Source organism: Callorhinus ursinus, unplaced genomic scaffold (genome assembly GCF_003265705.2).
Source record: "Callorhinus ursinus isolate GAN/ISIS: 27379988/994484 unplaced genomic scaffold, GSC_fseal_2.0 scaffold14, whole genome shotgun sequence".
In the NCBI taxonomy this organism is placed as follows: Eukaryota; Metazoa; Chordata; class Mammalia; order Carnivora; family Otariidae; genus Callorhinus; species Callorhinus ursinus.
This window is the reverse complement of record NW_027397076.1, coordinates 29749358-29770377: the sequence shown is the minus strand read 5'-3', so window position 1 is coordinate 29770377 and position 21020 is coordinate 29749358. Positions and strand designations below refer to the sequence as shown.

Genomic DNA, 21020 nt, shown 5'->3' with positions numbered 1-21020 from the left:
GGTTACAGATAGGAGATTGTTCAGAGTTTATACTTACAATTAAGGAAATAAATGTTCTTTTTTTTCATGATTACACTGGCAAAAACTAAAAAGTGTGCTAATATTGCCAACACTGGCAAGAATGTAGGAAAAATGCTGGAAAAAGTATTCTCATATACTTTTGTGAGAAGAATTTTTGGAAGGGCAATTTAAAATATATTGACTTTAATCCAGTAATTTTGAGTCTAATAATTATGCCACACTTACTTGTTTATACAAATGCACAAAGATATATAAACACATCCAAGAGTAAGAGTATGATGAGAAAACTGGAAAACCTTAATGTCAATCATTAGGAGTTTGCTTAAATTATACTATAGATATACAATGGAATATCATGCAGCAATTTAATTCTAAAAATTAGGTAGGTCTTTACATACTCTTTATATATTTACTATATAAACTAGAAAGAAGGCCACATTAGGTGGAAAAGGTGAATTATAGAACATTATATATAAAATACTCTGTGTTTCTGTGTTTTCCCATTTTTACAATCAATATCTACCACTTTTATAGTTATTTTTAAAGTCTTAGATGCACACTAAAATTCATATTTGAATATTGATAGGCATTATTCTAGAAATTGGCAATACTAAAAACAAAATAATAAAACACCCATGGGAAGCTTCAACTTCAAAAGTATTTTACCAATTTTTTTCCTCCTATCCATTCCATTTCAAGGGTTTATTTATTCCTCGACATTAGGCACTTAAATACATCAGTGAAGGAGTTCCCCTCTACTTGCTAGATGGGATGCTGCCTGATTCATGAATCATTTAATAAAACCAACTGGATCTTTAAAATAATAAAATACATCAATAAACAAAAAGCCCTAATTTCATGGAGCTTGTATTCTAGAAAGAGAAAAACAATAAATACAATAAATTAAAAGTCATATGTTAGAAACCAATATTGCATTATATTTTAACTAAGTAAAAATTTTTTTTAAAAGTTATATGTTAGAAGGTAATGCTGTGAGAAAAAAATAAGGCAGGCTAAGAAAAACCAGGGAGGAAAGGATTACAATTTTATATAGGATGTTCATGATAGGTCTCACTGAAAAGATGACATCTAATCAAACATTTGAAGTAGGGAGGAAATTAGCCATGTAGATATCTGAAAAAGCGTTTTCAGGTCAGAGGGAATAGCCAGTGCAAAAGTCATAAGTGCCTAACTTGTAAGCTTGAGGAACAGCAAGAAAGCAAAGTGGCAAGAACAATGTGAGCAAAGGGATGAAAGAGTAGTAGGAGATATATGATCACAGAAGTAAGGGAACAAAAGTAGAAGGAGATCCAGTAGATCCAGTAGGTCCAGTGGGCCACTGTAAATCTTGGCCTTTAATTCTAAGTAATATGAGAAATCACTGGAGGGTTCAGAGTAAAGAACAACATGATTGGACTTACATTTTTAAAGTTTCTGTGTTGACAATAACTGTAGTGGGGGGGAAGGATAGAAATTAGGAATTCAGTTAAGAGGCTATTGCAGTAATCCAGGAGAGAAACAATGATGCTAGGATTAATGACAGCCATAAAGATACTCAGAAGTAGTAGAATTCTATATATATTTACAAAGTAGAAGCAACAGGATTTCCTGAAGGATTGACTATGAAGTGGGAAAGAGAAAGGAATTCACAAAGATTTTTGGCCTGAATGACTGAAAAGATGGCCATCAGATGAGACAGGGAAGACTGATGGGGCAGGTAAGGGTTTTTTTTCTCTTTGGGGGTGGTAAACACATTTAGTTTGGGGTATGTTAAGTTTGAGATGTCTATTTGATATTCAAGTGGGCATGCAGAGCAAGCAGTTGGGTATAATATACCACAGTGAAGTCTAAGACAGCAAAATGAGAAGGAAAGTGTTTGAACACATTTAATTTTTAAAGACATGAATGTATTCTTAGCAGGCATGTGATAAATATTTGTTAGCCAACCAGTATTTGGTTTTGCAGTAATTTTATAAGAGGAGATTTGGTTCCATTATGCTTATATTTATACTTTAGCAATAAGCAGCTCTTGAAAGCTTTATGTAAACAAAATAGTAATGAAACCATACATGACAAGGAATTCACTATGTAAAAAAGGTCACAAAGTGTAAGGCAACTGGTTGTGATTTTGGTTCTTCTTTTCAACCAGTATTTTAAGAGTGAAAACTTATACATATAACAATGTAGATTTAAGACTCGTCCTAAAACTCTGAGCAGCAGCCATCGTCTTTACAAGGGGAACCATTCTCACTGCACCCACCTCTCACACCATATCTTCATCTGTACTTTCACTGCTTTGCTCGTTTTTGCCAACTGCCTAGGTTCTGTAAATACTTACATTCTGTCTGATTTAAAGTTACCTGTACAGAATCTTTTCTAAAACAAAGAAATTCAGTAACATAAACAACTTCTTTTGAAGAAGAGCAATTTTAAAAGCTCCCACTTTGGATTTCTTCTCTATCAGCCACAATTTTTTCTGTGATTAAGCTTTCTACCCATGTTTTTGACCTACTCTCTTCTAGCACCTAATGATAGCATAGAGTTCTACTATAAGAATTTGTCCTGTCAGTCCTTCCATTTGTCTATAAAGCTCAAACCTCCCCGATTGTTAAAAAGTCCTTTCTCAGTTCTACTTTCCTGAAAGCTACCCTATGTCTCTTTTACCTCCACTGGAAAATTTCATAAATGTTCACACATTCATTTCTCCTATTTCTTCCTCCTGCTTTCATGCCTACATAGATCATGTTGGTTCTACACCTGGGTTAATATGAAGCACAGATGTGTATGTGTATGTCTGTTGTATGTGTAGCTTTTGGTGACTTATTAATATTTTCCTGACTTTATCCCAATTTATGATTAAATTAAATGCTATGCTTTCCTTAACCATCATTCTCTGGAAATGTAGATTTCCTCCCAATATAATTTTCACTTAACTGAACATTCCCATGCTATATGGAATAAAAGGGCAAGAGCGGGAATCCTTGTCTTGTTCCTGATCTCAGGGGTAAAGTTTTCAGCTTTTCTCCACTGAATATGATGTTACCTGTGGGCTTGTCATATATGGCTTTTATTATACTGAGATATATTCTGCATTGGTGAGATGAAATGGATGTTGAACTTTGTCAAATGCTTTTTCTGCATCTATGGAAATGATCAGATGATTTTTATACTGTACTTTATTAATATGGTATACCACATTGACTGATTTGTGGATGTTGAACCATCCTTGCAGCCCTGGGATAAACTCACTTGATCATGGCGTATGATCCTTTTGATGTATTGTTTAATTCAGTTTGCTAATATTTTTTTCAGGATTTTTGCATCTATGTTCCTCAGGGATATTGACCTATAATTTTCTTTTTTTGTGGCATCCTTGTCTGATTTGGTATCAGGGAAATGCTGGCCTTGTAAAATGAATTAGGAAGAGTTTTCTCCTCTCTTATACCTAGGAAGAGTTTGAGAAGGATTGATATTAATTCTTCTTTGAATGTTTGGTAGAATATACAAGTGAAGCCACATGACCTTGGACTCTCCCTTGTAGGAAGTTTTTATATTGCTGATTCAATCTCCTTACTAGTAACTGATCTGTTCAGTTTCTATTGCATCATAATTTAGTCTGGATAGCTTGTATATTTCTAGGAATTTGTCCATTTCTTCTAGATTGTCCAATTTGTTGGCATATAATTGTTCATACTAGTTCTTGAGATCCTTTGTATTTCTGTGGTATCAGTTGTAATATCTCCTCTTTCATTTCTGATTTTATTTATTTGAGTCCTCTTTTTCCCTTAGTGAGTTTTAGCTAAAGGCTTGCCAATTTTATCTTTTCAAAGAATCAGCTCTTGGTTTCATTGATCTTTTCTACTGTCTTTTTAGTCTCCATTTCATTATTTCTGCTCTTTGTTATTTCCTTCCTAGTTTGTTCTTTTTGTATCTCCTCGAGATGTAAAGTTAGGTTGTTTATAAGATTTTTCTTGTTTCTTGAGCTACAGCATTTATCACTGTGAACTTCTCTCTTAGGATGGCTTCTGATGTATCCCACAAATCTTGGTATATCTCTATTTTTGTTTGTCTTGAGGTATTTTTTTCTTTTGATTTCTTCTTGACTGATATGGTTGTTCAGTAGCATGTTGATTAATCTCCACATATTTGTAAATTTTCCAGTTTTCTTCATGTAATTAATTTCTAGTTTTTAACCACTGTGGTAAAAATGATGCTTGATATGATTTCAATACTCTTTAATAGATTAAGACTTGTTTTGCTAATGATGTACTATATGCTGGCTAACTGAACATAATAAAAAAATTTTTTTAATTAAATTTAATTAAAAAAAAGACTTGTAGCTTAACATATGATCTACTCTGGAGAATGTTCGATGTATACTTGAGAAGAATGCATTCTGTTGCTTTTGGATAGAATGTTCTAATGTTTATTAATTCCATCTGGTCTAACATGTTATTTAAGGGCAGTGTTTTCCTATCGCTTTTCTATCTGGATCATCTATCCACTGATATTGGGGTATTAACGTCTCTTATTATTATTGTGTTGCTGTCTACTTCTCTTTAGGTCTTGTTAGTACTTGCTTTATATATGTAAATGCTCTGATGTTGGTGTATAAATATTTACAAATGTTACATCATCCTGTTGGATTGATCCCTTTATCATTATATGATGCCCACCTTTGTCTTATCACAGTTTTTGTTTTAAAGTGTATTTTGTTTGATATAAGCACAGCTACTCCAGCTTCCTGTTTCCATTTCCATGGAGTATCTTTTTTCCATCCCTCCCCTTTCAGACTTTTGTGTGTCCTAACATCTAAGTGAGGCTCTTCTGGCAGCATACAAATGGGTCTTGTTTTTTTGTTGTTGTTGTTGTTATTGTTGTTTTATCTATTCAGTCACTGTCCAATCCTTGATTGGAGAATTTAGTCCAATCAGATATAAAATAATTTATTTTTTAAAAATAATTATTGATAAGTATGTGCTTATTGCCATTTTGTTAACTGCTTTCTGGCTATTTTCATAATTCCTCTCTGTTCTTCTCTTCTTCTCTCTCTTCCTTCGTGGTTTGGTGACTTTCTTTAATGGTACGCTTACATTCCCTTCTCTTCATCTTTTGTGTATTCACTATAGGTTTTTATTTTGTGGTTGTCATGAGGCTTACATATAACAACTTCTAACTATAGCAGTGTATTTTAAGTTGATAACAACTTAAGTTTGATCCCATGGTAAAGCTTATCATTTTTACCCCCACCCTACCCTCCCACATTTAAAAAATGTAAAACCATGAGACTGGATGAGAGCTCCTGGGTTACCTGTGCAGACAGAAAAAAGGACCAAGTTCAGATCCCTAGGGTACTTCGATATTAGTGGACCAATATTTATAGAATGAATTTTATATAGAACCAATTTTTTGCTTTTCAATTTGCAAAATTACTCCACGTAGATAGCCCATAGACATTTCCAGGCAGAATGACCTTTCTCAAGAAGCTTAGCTGCCTCAAAGTTAACACTTTGCCCGAGGCAAAAGGCAACCTTAGCTAGACATTAGTCAAACCTCCAGGATCCTGTAAAAAAAAAAAAGCCCTTTGGAAACTTCCTTTATCTCTACCCAACCCCCCCTCCCAAATATATGTTAGCAATCATCCCCCAAACATATGGCCCACCGATATACATCTGAAGGGATCTCATGACGAAGGTTTTACTAGTCAGTAGTTTGGCTAAGATCAAGTGTAGTATCTGTTCTTATCAGTTTAAATGACGTTTTCCTAACAAACAGCTAGCCCCTCAAGGTCCTGGAAACCTTGCTTCCAAATTTCTTAGAGACTTACACTATCCCTAAGCCCCTCCCAACTTGAAAGTATAGAATCAGCCACTCCTCACAACCCCAGTGCTGCTCTTTCTGCCCTCAGGTCCTATCCCCGGGCTTTAATAAAATCACCCTTTTTTGCACCCAAGACATCTGAAGAATTCTTTTTTGACCCTTCGCTCTCAAACCCCATGTCACATCAATTACATTATGTAAACACTGAATTAACTAATACAAAAGGCAAAGAAGATACACACTCAAAAGTCCAATCATAACATGACTGATTTAGAAGAGGAAGCAGTAAGCAGAAAAGAAATAAAATTAAGGATAAGTGCCCTAAATTCCTTACCTTTGATAATAGGAAGTTGAGATAAGAGACACTGTTAATATGTCAAGAAACAAGTTTTTAGTATTTTCTTTGAAGCCAAAGACTGCAACACATAAAACAAAAAATCCTAGAGAGAGAGGGTGATTGATTAGAGGCTTAAAGTATAAGCACAATTTCCCCATCTTTCAGAGGTTAAAGACAAAAGATGTTTAAACTGATGTAGTTCTGGAATGTCAGTAAGGTTCAGAGAAGACGGCCAAGAAAGAATTCTTCAGAAGTCTTTGGTGCAAAAGGTGATTTTATTAAAGCTTGCAGATAGGACCCGTGGGCACAAAGAGCTGCGGCGGCACTAGGGTTGTGAGGAATGGATGATTATATACTTGCGAGTTGGGGGAGGTAAGGAAAAAGGGAAGTGTCCAAGAGGACTCTGGTATGCTAAAAAAGACTCAGGATACTGGAGGCCTGGCTATTGTCAAACTAAGGTTGTTTTTCCCTCTAACAAAGCATTATCATTAAGATAGCTGGGAAGTTTCCTGGAAAAATGTCACACATATCCCACCCAGGAAGCCGGGGGTGGGGGGAGGGGGGGATGTCAGCTTGTGCTTTGTCCTCAGCTTGCCTTTTGCTCCCTCATCAAAATGATAATCTAAGAATTAAAAAGTTTATTTCTTAAAGTCAAAATGGTAATTAAACACAATCTTAATGGCAGTAGGCACTAGGGAGTAGACTTGAGAAGAAAAGCAATCTTTCCTGCCATTTAAAAAACTTTTTAAACAGTGTATGTTACATATACAATCAAAAAGAAAGTGTAATAAAATTTTTGTAAACGAGTACAATGTGTCATAATCCTAAAGACTCCTTTCTCCAAATTGCAGAGCTAAAGCTAGGCCTGCATCCAAATTTAAACATAATTACTAGTCAAATGCAAAGTTTAAAGACTTTGTTCCCTCTTTTGTTCCTTTTGTTATTAGTACTCTAGCCATTGTTCAGGGAATTGGTGCCTCACTGTCTACACTTAAACTTAAAAAGTTCCTAGAAAAAGTAATTTTTATAATAATTCTTCTTTATTGTGGGCTTAAATTGCTATTTCAGTCACAGAGAAAAGGAAGAGCAACTACTAAGCAAGGCTAACATCTTTAACACGTCATTTAATCTTTTTTTTTTAAATTATTTATTTGAGATGGACAGAGAGAGCACAAGCAGGGGGAGGGGCAGAGGGAGAGGGACAAGCAGACTCCCCGCTAAGGAGGGAGCCCTGCCTCAAGGAGCTCCATCCCAGGACCCTGGGATCATGACCTTAGACAAAGGCAGACACTTAACCAACTGAGCCATCCAAGTGCCCCTCTTTAATCTCAACAACTTTATGATGCTATAATGAATGATGGCTGCCTCTGAAGGCATCAACAAATTGTATATGATTAGTATTTCCTCCTCTCTCACAGGATGCCCCAGAAGTTTTTGTTCTGTTTTGTTAAATGAATATGTAACAAAAACAAAAATTCTCAAAAGCAAGAATGCTTATCAGTGAACATATTATACTTCTAAAGAATAATATATTGGAAAGGAGTACTAGATTCAATAATCTTAATCTCACTCACTGCCAATCTGAACCCCCCAAAAAATAAATTGCAAATAAAAACAATTTCTTTTAGCTAGTCTGACCTAATCTACAGTATTTACACTAAATCAAATCTTAAGGAAATGAAAGCCTAGTATGAGAAATCCATCACATGAAATATAACAGTTCCCAAAAAGCAAGCCAGCACCAACAGCCTATTCATAAGCACTTTGACAAAAAAAAATACATATATGTAAATGGATTGCTGGATTAAAACAGTCATCTATCCAAATGGCTTTCATCTCAATTATTGCAAAATAGTGCAGTACATATGTTCCTTAGAGTATGATATTTTGGCACCTATGAATTATGTTAAAATTCCTTCCATTCTAAAAATAACAACAACAACGATGATGATAAAATACACAATATGTAGAGTTCAGCCCAAACAATATCATTAGCAGTTTGTCCAGAGGAAAACCAATAGTGTTAGACTGAGTTCAATGAAAACAGAAAATCACTACTAAATTTCCGGTAAGGTATAAAACAAATTCCATTTCCCACATTCTTTAGACCAACCATTAATATACATAATTCATAACTTTTAAGGCTTAAAATAAGCCTTTATACCTATGTTGCTTCACCATCAATTATATATCTTTTGTATGGGCTCAAAACACATTCATCAAATATTTATTTGCTTCTTGTCATGTAGGAGACACTGTTGTAGATTCTGGACACATATGGAACAATAAACATCATTCCTTGTCCTAGCCAAAAGAAGGCAAAATAAACTGACTAGTATACTACAATGTAATGAGCCTTATAACAAAGCTACATGCATGATATTACCTCCAGTAACACATAAGGATACTAAACTCAGCCTTCTGGAGGTAGTAGAGTTAAGAACACAAAAAACAAAACTTTGCAAAGCCTTTTTATATTAAATAAAACAAATTAACTACCAGAAGCAGAATAAATAAATAAATCTAAATAGGATTAATTAATGCAGAATCTTTTATAAATCTTTATAATCTAGGGGCGCCTGGGTGGCTCAGTCGGTTAAGCATCTGCCTTCGGCTCAGGTCATGATCCCAGGGTCCTGGAATCGAGCCCCACATCGGGCTCCCTGCTCAGCGGGGAGCCTGCTTCTCCCTCTCCCTCTGCCTGCCGCTCCCCCTGCTTGTGCTCTCTCTCTCTCTCTCTGTCAAATAAATAAATAAAATCTTTAAAAAAAAAATCTTTATAATCTAATGGCTTAATTTATGCAGTCTATTTTGAACTTTGCTTTACATTTTTTTGAGATTCATCTATTTGGTTTTAGACTTAGTAACAAAACCAGTTTACCTTATCTCCCAAAAAATACCTAATTCCACAAAAAATAAAATAAGGAACTGAAGTAATCTCAAATGAATTACTATATAGTTTATAATTTTTCTAAAAACATGTGGAAAAGGAATAGATTAGAAAGGTAACTTCCTAGTTTAAAAATAAACAAACTTTACTCACAGCAAGATTCTATTTTATACACACACACACAAACACACATATATGTATCTATCTCACTGGACATTTTGCAGAGTTGGAAACAGAGAAGAAAGTATGAATGATAGAATATAACTCAAGGTAATACATTTCCTTAAAAGTATCAAGCCAATCTGCAGAGAACTGTGTAAGATCCCTCTTACTATACTTTCATACTTCCCTTTTAAAACTTCAAAACAAAAATCATTCCAAAGTGAAATATATAGTTTTATGGGTTTAAAGGGAAATAGAAAAACAGGATATAGAGACAATAACCAACCCAGTAGCAACCAAACCCAGCACCCAATCTGTGATCTCTATCATTTCTCACTGAAAGACACCAGGGCTTCTTGGAGAAATGGCACATTCTAGGTCTAAGACAACAAATGTACAAGGTATACCCAGAGTATCTTACATTCCAGTATCTTGCATATCCAAACAAAAATGCTATAAAAGACTTCTGGAGTTATATAATGAAGACTCAGGAGCCAACTCAAAAGGGCTCCCAACAGCCAAAGATGGGACCACTTTATAGAGAAAATTATATCTATAAAATGCAGTTTGAAAATCAAAGAGCTAATCATTTCAAAAAATTTGAAACAGGAGCAAATTAAACCTAAAAACGTTAAAGGAAGGAAATAACAAAGAGCAAAAATATGACACAGAAAACTAAAATACAAAGAGATAATCTACAAAGTCAAAAGTTAGTTCTTTAAAAAGATTCAAATTGATGAAGGCTAAGTAAAACAAGGGGGAAAAAAAAGAGACCACAAAAATAACCAATATTATGATTGATAAAGGAGACATCATAACAAATCCTCCAAATATTAAAGATATCCTGAAAGAAAATTATAAATAACTCTATACCAATAAATTTGAAAATTTGTAAGAAAAAGAAATTCCTAGAAAAATCCAACTTACTGAAACTCCCACAAAAAGAAACAAAATCAGAATAGTCCTATGGAATCCATAATAAATAACTTTCCAACAAAGAAAATTCTCATTATTAGTTACTTCACTTGTGAATTTTACCCAACAATAGGGAGTCAGGATGATGGAAGGAGACGGTAATCTTACACAAATTTTTCCAGAAACACAAAAACGAAAGAACATTACCCAAGTAGTTTTATAAAGCATATAAAACTTGACAAGTACATTTAAAGGTAGGAAAATTATGACTCAAAATATGGATGTCAAAATCCTATAAAAAAGTAACTGAAAGCCAAATCTAGTAATATATAAAAAGGACCACCACTATAATCAAGTTAGGTTTATCTGTTAAAAAACAAAAACAAAAAAACCCATCAGGGCGCCTGGGTCAGTTAAAAATCTGCCTTCAGCTTGGGTTATGACCCCAGGGTCCTGAGATCAAGTCGGGCTCCCTGCTCAATGGGGAGTCTGCTTCTCCCTCTGCCCTTCCCCCTGACTTGTGCATGAGAATACACGTGTGCACTCACACACACTCTCTCTCTCGCAAAAATAAAATCTTTAAAAAAAAAAAAAATCAATCTATACAACGCACTACATCATAATAAAATGAGAAAAATCACATGTTCGTTGTAATGCTGAAAAAGAATTGGGACGATTTATACCTATTCGTGACAAAAAAACTCTTACCCAACTATGAATAGAAGGAAACCTACCCAAATAAAACCAAGAGAAAACCATTTAGAAGCTATTTAGAAATACCATAATTAGAGATCAGATTCAAGACATACCAACTTTCCTCAAAGATGACAGATTTGTCTGGTTCTGTTTAGAAATAAATCAATTGTGGTGGCACTGTGATCCCTTTCCATGATAAACCAGTTATTCACATTGAATCATTTAAACTTAATGATCTCTTGTCTCATTTGTGAGCAAATGACCTTGCCCTTCTTATTAATAGGTTAAAGTTTAAATCTTTCAAGTCAACTGAACTGTAACTTTGCCACTTTTTAGGACTGCCTATAAATTAAGTAGTCCTAAAACTCCTCAGGTTTTAAAAGAGAAAAAAACTGCCTAACTAAAATACAACTATAACACCTGAAAAGAAACATGATATGGTTAAGGTACATGGACAAGGTCCTAAGGTGACATTTGATTTACTTTAACTTTAAAATGTCTACTTTTAAATAACAAAATTAATTGCAGATCAAGTAAGACGAATATTTTAGATCAAATTATGAGAAGGGGATTGAAAATGGAATAATAGGGCACCTGGGTGGCTCAGTTGTTAAGCATCTGCCTTCGGCTCAGGTCATGATCCCAGGGTGCTGGGATCGAGCCCCGCATCGGGCTCCCTGCTCTGTGGGAACAAGCCTGCTTCTCCCTCTCCCACTCCCCCTGCTTGTGTTCCCTCTCAGTGTCTCTCTCTGTCAAATAAATAAATAAAATCTTAAAAAAAAAAAAGAAAGAAAATGGAATGAATATTTCCCTAATGCATGAAGAATGAAGAAATAGGTTATCTTTAAGGGGTAGGTAAAAAGCACAGGGGAAAAAAAAAGGCACAGGAAAATGGCCAGATATAGTAACACCCTAAACATTAAAAAAAATTATAGAAATTATAAAGGAAAAAAAGAAAAATTATAAGTTCAAAAATCATAATGTACAAAAAAAATCCCTTCAAGCATATAAAATCTTTTTTTTTTAAAGATTTTATTTATTTATTTCAGAGAGAGAGAGAATGAGAGATAGAAAGCACAAGAGGGAAGAGGGTCAGAGGGAGAAGCAGACTCCCCGCTGAGCAGGGAGCCCGATGCGGGACTCGATCCCAGGACCCTGGGATCATGACCTGAGCCGAAGGCAGACGCCTAACCATCTGAGCCACCCAGGTGCCCCAAGCATATAAAATCTTAAGACCTCATTCATTTATTTAATATTTTTGAGCAATTACTATGTACCACTGTTCTGGAAACTTAAGAATTAGAGTAAGTTTATTCTTGGAGGGGGAGTTACTGATCATAGGGGGCATAAGAAAACCTACTGGGGGGCTGGAAATGTTCTATACTTCAACCTGTGTAGTGGTGACCTGGGTTTACACATATATAAACGTTCACTGAACTGTACACATACAATTTGTGCACTTTAGTGTAAGCTGTATATCAATTTTTTTGTGAAAGTTCATTCGTGTTGCCTTCTATTATTGCTAGCTGTTCTTATACATACTACTTCAATTTTAATTCAAAGAACCTTGCAACAAATTTCTGGCATAGCCAAAGGGTACTATATGTCTCACTGTGATGACAGAAGTTTTAAATAACCCAGGAGAAAACAGATATCTATATTAAAAAGAAAATTACCATTAATAGGCAAATAACTAAATCATTGGATTCCCTAATATATAACACAAAAGTATTAACTGAGGTTTTTTTTCCATGTTTATTTCTCCATCAGTCACATAATTATGCTGCCAGATATGAACTTATATTTCTATCAGTGTTTCTCAATAGTCATTGGTGCAGCAAGTTCATAATTTTTGTCAGTACTATCAACATACAGTTACCTGTTTTTTACTCATCTTTAATTTTAAATTTAATTAGCCTTATCTAATAAAATCCATAAATTTACTGATTTGAGTCACAAGTTCCATTTTTTCTAATACACATAATATATAATTCTAAAAGTTTAAAAGCTCATCAAGGTACTAAAGTCCTCTCACATCACCATACCAAAAATCGTAAGACCTTGCCACAGAATGTTTTATCTATTTGTCCATTCTCAGGGCATTCACCTTCCCTACTCTGATGTAGCATGATGAGACAGAAAGAATATTAGTAAAGTCCACATTTCTTTGAGAACTAGCTATGGATCTTTGGACAAACTATTTTACATCTATCTCTGGACCTCCATTCCCTTGTAAGATTGTGAAGCTAAAATGGCCATTACTGAGATTCCCTACAACTCTAATATTATATAACATGACAGCCAGTGGTTTTACCCTTGTCTAAACATTGCTGACATAATCACTGCAATGCAGTGTAAAGAATATCAGTTCTAAGGTACCATCTCAACTTTAAGGTCCATACTAGGAGTGTCTTCAGAGTAATATATATAAATATATAAATAAATAAGTGTGTGTGTGTGTGTGTGTGAACACATATATATGAAAAAAGAATGCAAGGCAACTTACAATAACCACAACAAATCAATGAAACATACTACAGTTTTCTAAGTTTGTTTTCAAATTCAGTGAAAACCTTTTTACCCTACATTAAAATAAAAATCAGTTCAAGTAAGGTAATCAAAGCAATATATATACATCTTAAATATCTTATTACAACTGAAATACACACACCCCTCTAGTCTTTATATTCATTTTCATTGAGTATAGATCTGCATATTAGAGTTGAGCATCATTCTTGTTTAAACCACAGCTATGGTACATCAGCTGAGCTCTCTACTGTTCTATAAGTGAAGGAAAACTTAAAAGTACTTGTATAGCCATCAATTTAGAGAATCCTCCTAAATGTTTGCGATTACCTTTCTCATCTTTTCTAGTTATCTAGTTACCTTAGCCATACCAAGTACCAAGGAAGCCATATGCATAGGTCCAATAGGTGCCTATAGAAACAGTCAGTTACAATGCAGGAGAACTCTGAGCTTAGGAAATCCATATTTTTTATAATGGGAGTAAGTATGCCTGCCCTTTCCTTGGAAGGAAGACACTATCTCTGTCTTCCAAGACTATTCACTACAAAAACATCCTTGAAAAGATAGTCCAGAACACAGCGCAGTTAGTGCTTTACTTGCAAGATATGCAGAAATACAAGACATCAATAGAGAATTGTCTTCTAAAACTTGTTCATCCCTGTCTACTTCACTACTATCCAATACAATACCCTGTTAACATTTCACCTTGTACTACCTAGCTATCCATGAACAAAAAACAGCTTTAGGAAAGATTCATTTTAAAAATTTCAGCAGCACAACTGAAAAATGGAGAATAACTGCACAAAAAGGGATGGAAAAGAGTTTCATTTTGCCTGCATCATCCATTCCACTAGCTCAGCATTGCCCAGTACCAAGAGGGAACTCCCTAGTTAGAAAGAGTTCCTCTTGCCAGGAAAGGGAGAGCAAAATGAACTATCAGCTTCCCCAGTCCTTCTGGGCACTGCACAAAGGACCTGCTTCCATTTTACCCCAAGTAGGGACTGGCAAAGCTGAAACATACAAGCATGGCTAGGAACAAGGAAGAAAAAACAGGGGCTACCAATAGCAGCCATACGGTGTGATCAACCACAGCTGGCGGTGACCTGCTCTGCAGAGGACCCCAGAAACTTTCTCCACTGAAGAAACCAACAGCCAGGGCACCTGGGTGGCTCAGTCAGTTAAGTGTCTGAAATCTTGATCCCAGCTCAGGTCTTTATCTCAGAGTCATGAGTTCAAGCCTCTCGTTGGGCTCCACACTAGGTATGAGGCCTACTTAAAAAAACAAAAGAAAGAAGACCAAACCAGACAAGACCAGACCAATAGCCAGGACAGACATAGATTTCACTAGCTTTTGCCCCACAGGTATTTGAGTTCACAGACACTAGCTGCCTGAGTCCCCCACATACACACACACTCCTTCCTCTCACCTGCCCCCTCTAGAGCCTGGGAATTATACCAGCAGCCAGCCCAGGCATCTGTGGCTGCTAAGTTCAAGACACCAGCCTAGATTTCCACAGCTGACCTCTACTGATATGCATGTGCTGAGATTAGCCCCTCCAGTTGTGTACTTGCACGCCACTGGCCTGACATCTGGTACCAGCTTCCACTATCACATGCATATACATGCACATTTTGGAGATTGTAACCAAAGAAAAGTACACCAACAGCCAGGGCCATCATAGCTTCTTGTGGGTCCAGATGAGGCCCTATCTTCTGTCACTGGCCGGTACCACTGAATCACTTACAGTCAGCCCCTTGAGCTGTGCACCTGCACACCCTGGCCCAAACCCATCACTGTCCTCCACTGCCATGCACCTATAGCAAGACACAGAAAGCATGATGGTGCACACCTACAGCCAAGGCCCCTGCAGCTATCTACCTGCCCTGAGCCCTATCATTACATGTGTGTTTGCAACCACACCTGCCACTAGCTGCACCCCTCTCTAGTCCTTGCAGCTGAGTGTGTGAATACCACAAGTTCCAGCCACTACCACTGCTTGCCCTGGACCCTAGCTGCTGAACCTGGAGGTGATACTGAGGACCTCAACAGTCCTCAATGACTCTGCAGATCCCCCACAGTGCTAGCTAAAAACCACACTAATTTGTTGATGCTATGGACCCCAATAGCTTTAGCCAATGAGCCACAATGGCCACTGAGAACCCTGTGCTGCAACATGCCCCTGCACTTGGTACCCTATACCACAAGACTCAGGGACACAGCATGCTCTAGCATGCCCAACCTGTCGATAAAAGTCTTCCCTTACTGAAATCAGTCTATAAAGTCAAGAAGAAGTGACTGATTCTTCAAATATACAGACACAAAGCTACAAAGCTTACAAAATATCAAGAAAACATAGCTCAACCAGAGTAATATAGTAAACCTCCAGTAACAAACTTGCCCTAAAGAAATGGAGATCCAGGAATTGCCTAACAAAGAATTCAAAATAATTCTGAGCATTCTGAGGATGCTCAGAGACCTACAAAAGAACACAGAAAAACAATTTAACAGTATCAGGAAAACAATACAAGAAGATGAAAAGTTCAGCAAAGATACAAAACAAAAAAGAACAAACAGAAATTTTGGAACTGAAGAATACGGTAACTAAACTGAAGAATTCAACAGAGAGGTTCAATAGCAGACTGGAGCAAGCAAAAGAAATAATCAGTGAGCTTGAAGACAGACCTTTTGAAATTATCCTGTCAGAAAAGCAAAAAGAAAAAAAATGAAAAGGTATGCAGAAATCTATGGGTCTTGTAAGACATCAGTAAAAGAAGCAAGGTACATGTTATGGGAGTCCTCAAGAGAGAAACAAGAGAAAACAGAGTAGAAAGTTCACTTAAAGAAATATAGGCTGAGAACTTCTCAAACTTGGGAGATTATCTGGAATCCCAGTTCATGAAGCTAATAAGTCACCCATATTTTCAATCCAAACAATCTTCTCCAAACACATTATAATAAAATGGCCCAAAATCAAAGAGAACTTTAAAAGCAGCAAGAGAAAAAAAAAATTCTTGCATATAAGGGAACCCCTATGTCTATCAGTGGATTTCTCAGCAGAGACCCTGAAGGCCAGGAGAGAACAGGGCAATATATTCAAAGTATGGAAAGAAAGAAACTGCCAAGCAAGAATGTTTTACCCAGCAGGGTTGTCCTTCAGAAATGAAAGCAAGATAAAGACCTTCCCAAACAAACAAAAGCTGAGGGAGTTCTTCACCACTAGACCTGCCTTATAAGAAATACTGAAAGGAGTTCTTCAAGCTGAAGCTAAAGGAAACTAGCCAGAACATGGAAACTTAGGAAACTAAGTAGCCCATTGGTAAAGGCAAGTAAGTAGTCTAATTCACAATACTCTAATACTGTAATATGGTGGTGTGTTAATTCTAGTATGAAGGTTGAAAGACAAAAATAGCTACAGCTATAATAACTTGTAAATTAATACACAATATAAAAAGATGTAAAGTGTGACATCAGAAACACAAAATGTGAGGGAGGGAACTGAAAGAGCAGTTTTTTTGTTTGTTGGTTGGTTGGGTTTTTTTTATGAGACCAAAGTTAAGTTGATATCAGCTTAAAATAGACTGTTATATCCATAAGATGTTTCAAGTAAGCCTCAGGGTAACCAAAAACAAAAACTTAAAGACGGTACACACACAAAGAGACAGTAATCAAAGTGTACCACTACAGAAAATCACCAATTTACAAAAAAGGAGAACAAGAGAGGAAGGAACAAAGAAACTATAAAACAGCCAGGAAACAATTAGTAAATGGCAATAATAAGTCCTTACTTAGCAATAATTACTTTAAATGTAAATAGATTAAACGCTCCAATGAGAAGGCATGGAGTGGTTGAATTGATTAAAAAAAAAAAAAAAATGACCCAACTATTTGCTGCCTACAAGAGACTCACTTCAGCTTCAAGGACACACACAGGCTCAAAGAGAAGGGATGGAAAAACATTTCATGCAAGTGGAAACCAAAAGAGCAGGGGTAACTTTAATTATATCAGAGGAAACAGACTTGAAGTCAAAAATTGTAACAAGACAAAGAAGGTCATTATGTAATGAATAAGGGGTCAATTCATCATGAGGATATAACAATTGTAAATATATATGCCTATGTATTTACCCAACATTGAAGCAACTAAATATATTAAGCAAATACTAACAGATTTGAAGAAAGTTACAGATAGCAATACAATAATAGGAGGGAACTTCAATAGTCCACTTTCAAAAATGGATAAATCATCCAGACAGAAAATCAATAAGGAAACACTGGACTTGAACTATACTTTAGACCAAATGTACCTAACAGATATCCAGAACATTCCACCCAACAGCAGAATACACATTTTTCTCAAGTGCACATGCAACATTCTCCAGGATAAATCATATGTTAGGTTACAAAAGAAGTCTTAACAAATTTTAAAACACTGAAATCATGCTAGAATCTCTTCTAACCACAAAGGTTTGAAACTAGAAATCAGTAACAAGAAGAAAAGAGGAAAATTCACAAATAATGTGGAATTTAAATAATCCACTCCTGAACAACCAATGAGTCAAAGAGGAAATTAACAGGGAAATAAAGAAATATCTTGAAATAAATGAAAATGTAAATACAACATAGCAAAATTTATGGAATACAGTAAAAGAGAAGTTTATACTGACAAATGCCTAAATTAAGAAAAAGGAATGCTCTCAAGCAACCTAACTTTACACTTCAAAGAATGAAAAAAACAAGAACTAAGCCCAAAGTTAGCAGAAGGAAGAAAGAAGCTAAAGATCAGAGGTAAAATAAATGAAACAGAGAAGAGAAAAATAATACAAAGACCAATGAAACTAAGAATTGGTTTTTTGAAAAAATAAACAAGAAAAAACAAATTAAAAATGAAGAGACATTACAACAGACAGCACAGAAATACAAAGGCCCATAAGAGACTACGATGAACAATTATACACCAACAAATTGAACAACCTACAAGAAATGGATCAGTTCCTAGAAGCATACAACCTACCAAGTCCAAATCATAAAGAAATAAAAATTCTGAGCAGACCAAGTAACAATTAAGGAGACTGAAGCAATAATCAAAAACCCCTCATTAAAGAAAAGCCTAGGACCAGATGCCTATATGAGTAAATTCTACCAAAATTTTAAAGAATTACCACCAATTCTTCTCACACCCTTCCAAAAAAACTAAAGAGAAGGCAACACTCCCAAACTCATTTAATGAGGTCAGCATTATCCTGATACCAAAGATAAAGATACTACAAGAAAACAGGCCAATATACTGATGACTATAAACACAAAAATCCTCAACAAAATACTATAAACAGAATTCAATAGCACATTAAGCAGATCATACACAATGATCAAATAGGATTTATCCCTAGGATGCAAGGATAGTTCAACATATGCAAATCAATAAATGTGATATGCTATATTACTAAAATGAAGGACAAAAATCATATGGTCATCTCAATAGCTGCAGAAAAAGCATCTGACAAAATTCAACATCCTTTCATGATTAACTGAAAAAAAAAATAAAAGCTCAACAAACTGGATATAGAAGGTAACATATCTAAACATAAAGATCATATATGAAAAACCCACAGCTAACATATTCAGTGGTGAAAGGCTGAAAGCTTTCCTTTCAAGATCAGGAACAATACAAGGGTGCCCAATCTCATGACTTCTATTTGCCATAGTACTTCCAGTCCCAGCCAGAGTAATTAGGCAAGGAAAAGAAATAAAAGGCATCCAAACTGGAAAGGAAAAAGCAAAAGTGTCTCAGGGCGCCTGGGTGGCTCAGATAGTTAAGCGTCTGCCTTCGACTCAGGTCATGACCTCCAGGTCCTGGGATCGAGCCCCACGTCAGGCTCCCTGCTCAGTAGGGAGTCTGCTTCTCCCTCTGCCCCTCACCCCTCTCATGTTCTCTTCTCACTCTCTCTCTTGCAAATAAATAAATAAAATCTTTAAAAAAAAAAAGTGTCTTTGCTGATAATATACTCTTGTATACAGAAAACCCTACACACTCTAGTTAAAAAACTGATAGATCTAATAAACAAATTGAATAAAATTGCAAAATACAAAAATCAATACACAAAAATCAGTTGCATTTCTATAGTACAATAAACTATCTGAAAAAGAAACAAGTCAATCCCATTTACAATAGCATCAAAAAGAATAAAATACTCAGGAATAATTTTTTTTTAAAGAATTGGTTTTATTTTTTTCAAGACTTCATTTATTTGACAGAGAGAAACACAGTGAGAGAGGGAAGACAAGCAGGGGGAGTGGGAGAGGGAGAAGCAGGCTTCCCCCTGAGCAGGGAGCCCAATGTGGATGCTTAACAACTGAACCACCCAGGTGCCCAGGCTTTATTTTAATTTTTTTCAAGTAAGCTCCCAAAGTGGTGCTTACAACCTACCTACCATGACCCCAAAATCAAGAGCCACATGCTCTACTGACTGAGCCAGCCAGGCACCCCACTTAGGAATAAATTTAACCAAGGAAGTGAAAGATCTAAATACTGAACACTTTAAGACACCAAGGAAAGAAATCAAACAAGACACAAAAAATGTAGACATCCCATGTTCATGAATCAGAAGAGTATTGTCTTATGGCCATACTATCCAAAGTCATCACTGATTCAGTGCAATCCCTACCATTATTTCAAAGGCACATTTCACAAAAATAGAAAAACAATCCTAAAATTCATATCAAACTATAAGAGCCCAATAGACAAAGCAATCTTCAGAAGTAAGAACAAAATTGGAGGCATCACAATTCCTCTTTTCAAATTATATTACAAAGTTATAATAATCAAAACAATATGGTCCTGGCATAAAAATAGACACAGACCAATGGAACAGAATAGAGAACTCAGTAATAAACTCACACATATATGGTCAACTAATATTTGACAAGGGAGCCAAAAATAGTGGGGAAAGAATAGTCCCTTCAGTAAATAATGTTGGGAAAACTGGAAAGTCACATGCAAAAGATTGAAACTGGATCCCTATCTTACACCATACACAGAAATCAACTCAAAATGGATTAAGGACTTAAACATAAGACCTGAAACCAAATAACTCCTAGAAAAAAACAAAGGGAGAAAGTTCCTTGACATCAGTCTTGGCATTGATTTTTTTTGGCTATGTATCAAATACACAAGCAACAAAAGCAAAAGTAAGGTATACACTGGTATACCTTATTTTTTTTTTTTTAAAGATTTTATTTATTTATTTGACAGAGAGAGAGAGCATGCACAAGCAGGGGGAACAGCAAGCAGGGAAGCAGCAGGCTTCTTGCTGAGCAAGGAGCCCCATGCGGGACTTGATCCCAGGACCCTGGGATCATGACCTGAGCTGAAGGCAGACACTTAACCAACTGAGCCACCCAGGCATCCCTGGTATACCTGATTTTTATAGGTATAAGGCTGGACTATATGAAACTAAAAAGCTCCTGCACAGCAAAAGAAACAATAAATATGAAAAGGCAGTCTACGAAATGTGAGAAAGTATTTGTGAACCATATGTCTGATAAAGGATTAATATCCAAAATACATAAGGAACTCATACAACTTGATAGCAAAAAAAAAAAAAATCTGATTTAAATATGGGCAGAGGACTTGAATAGACATTTTTCTAAAGACA

The 21020-nt window shown here is 35.7% G+C and overlaps 1 protein-coding gene across 3 annotated transcripts in view; it reads right to left on the bottom strand.

The window, feature by feature from the left end:
* The window catches only part of OSBPL8 (oxysterol binding protein like 8), a 159176-nt gene that overhangs the window by 110945 nt on the left and 27211 nt on the right, over window positions 1–21020 (bottom strand). The window lies entirely within an intron of this gene.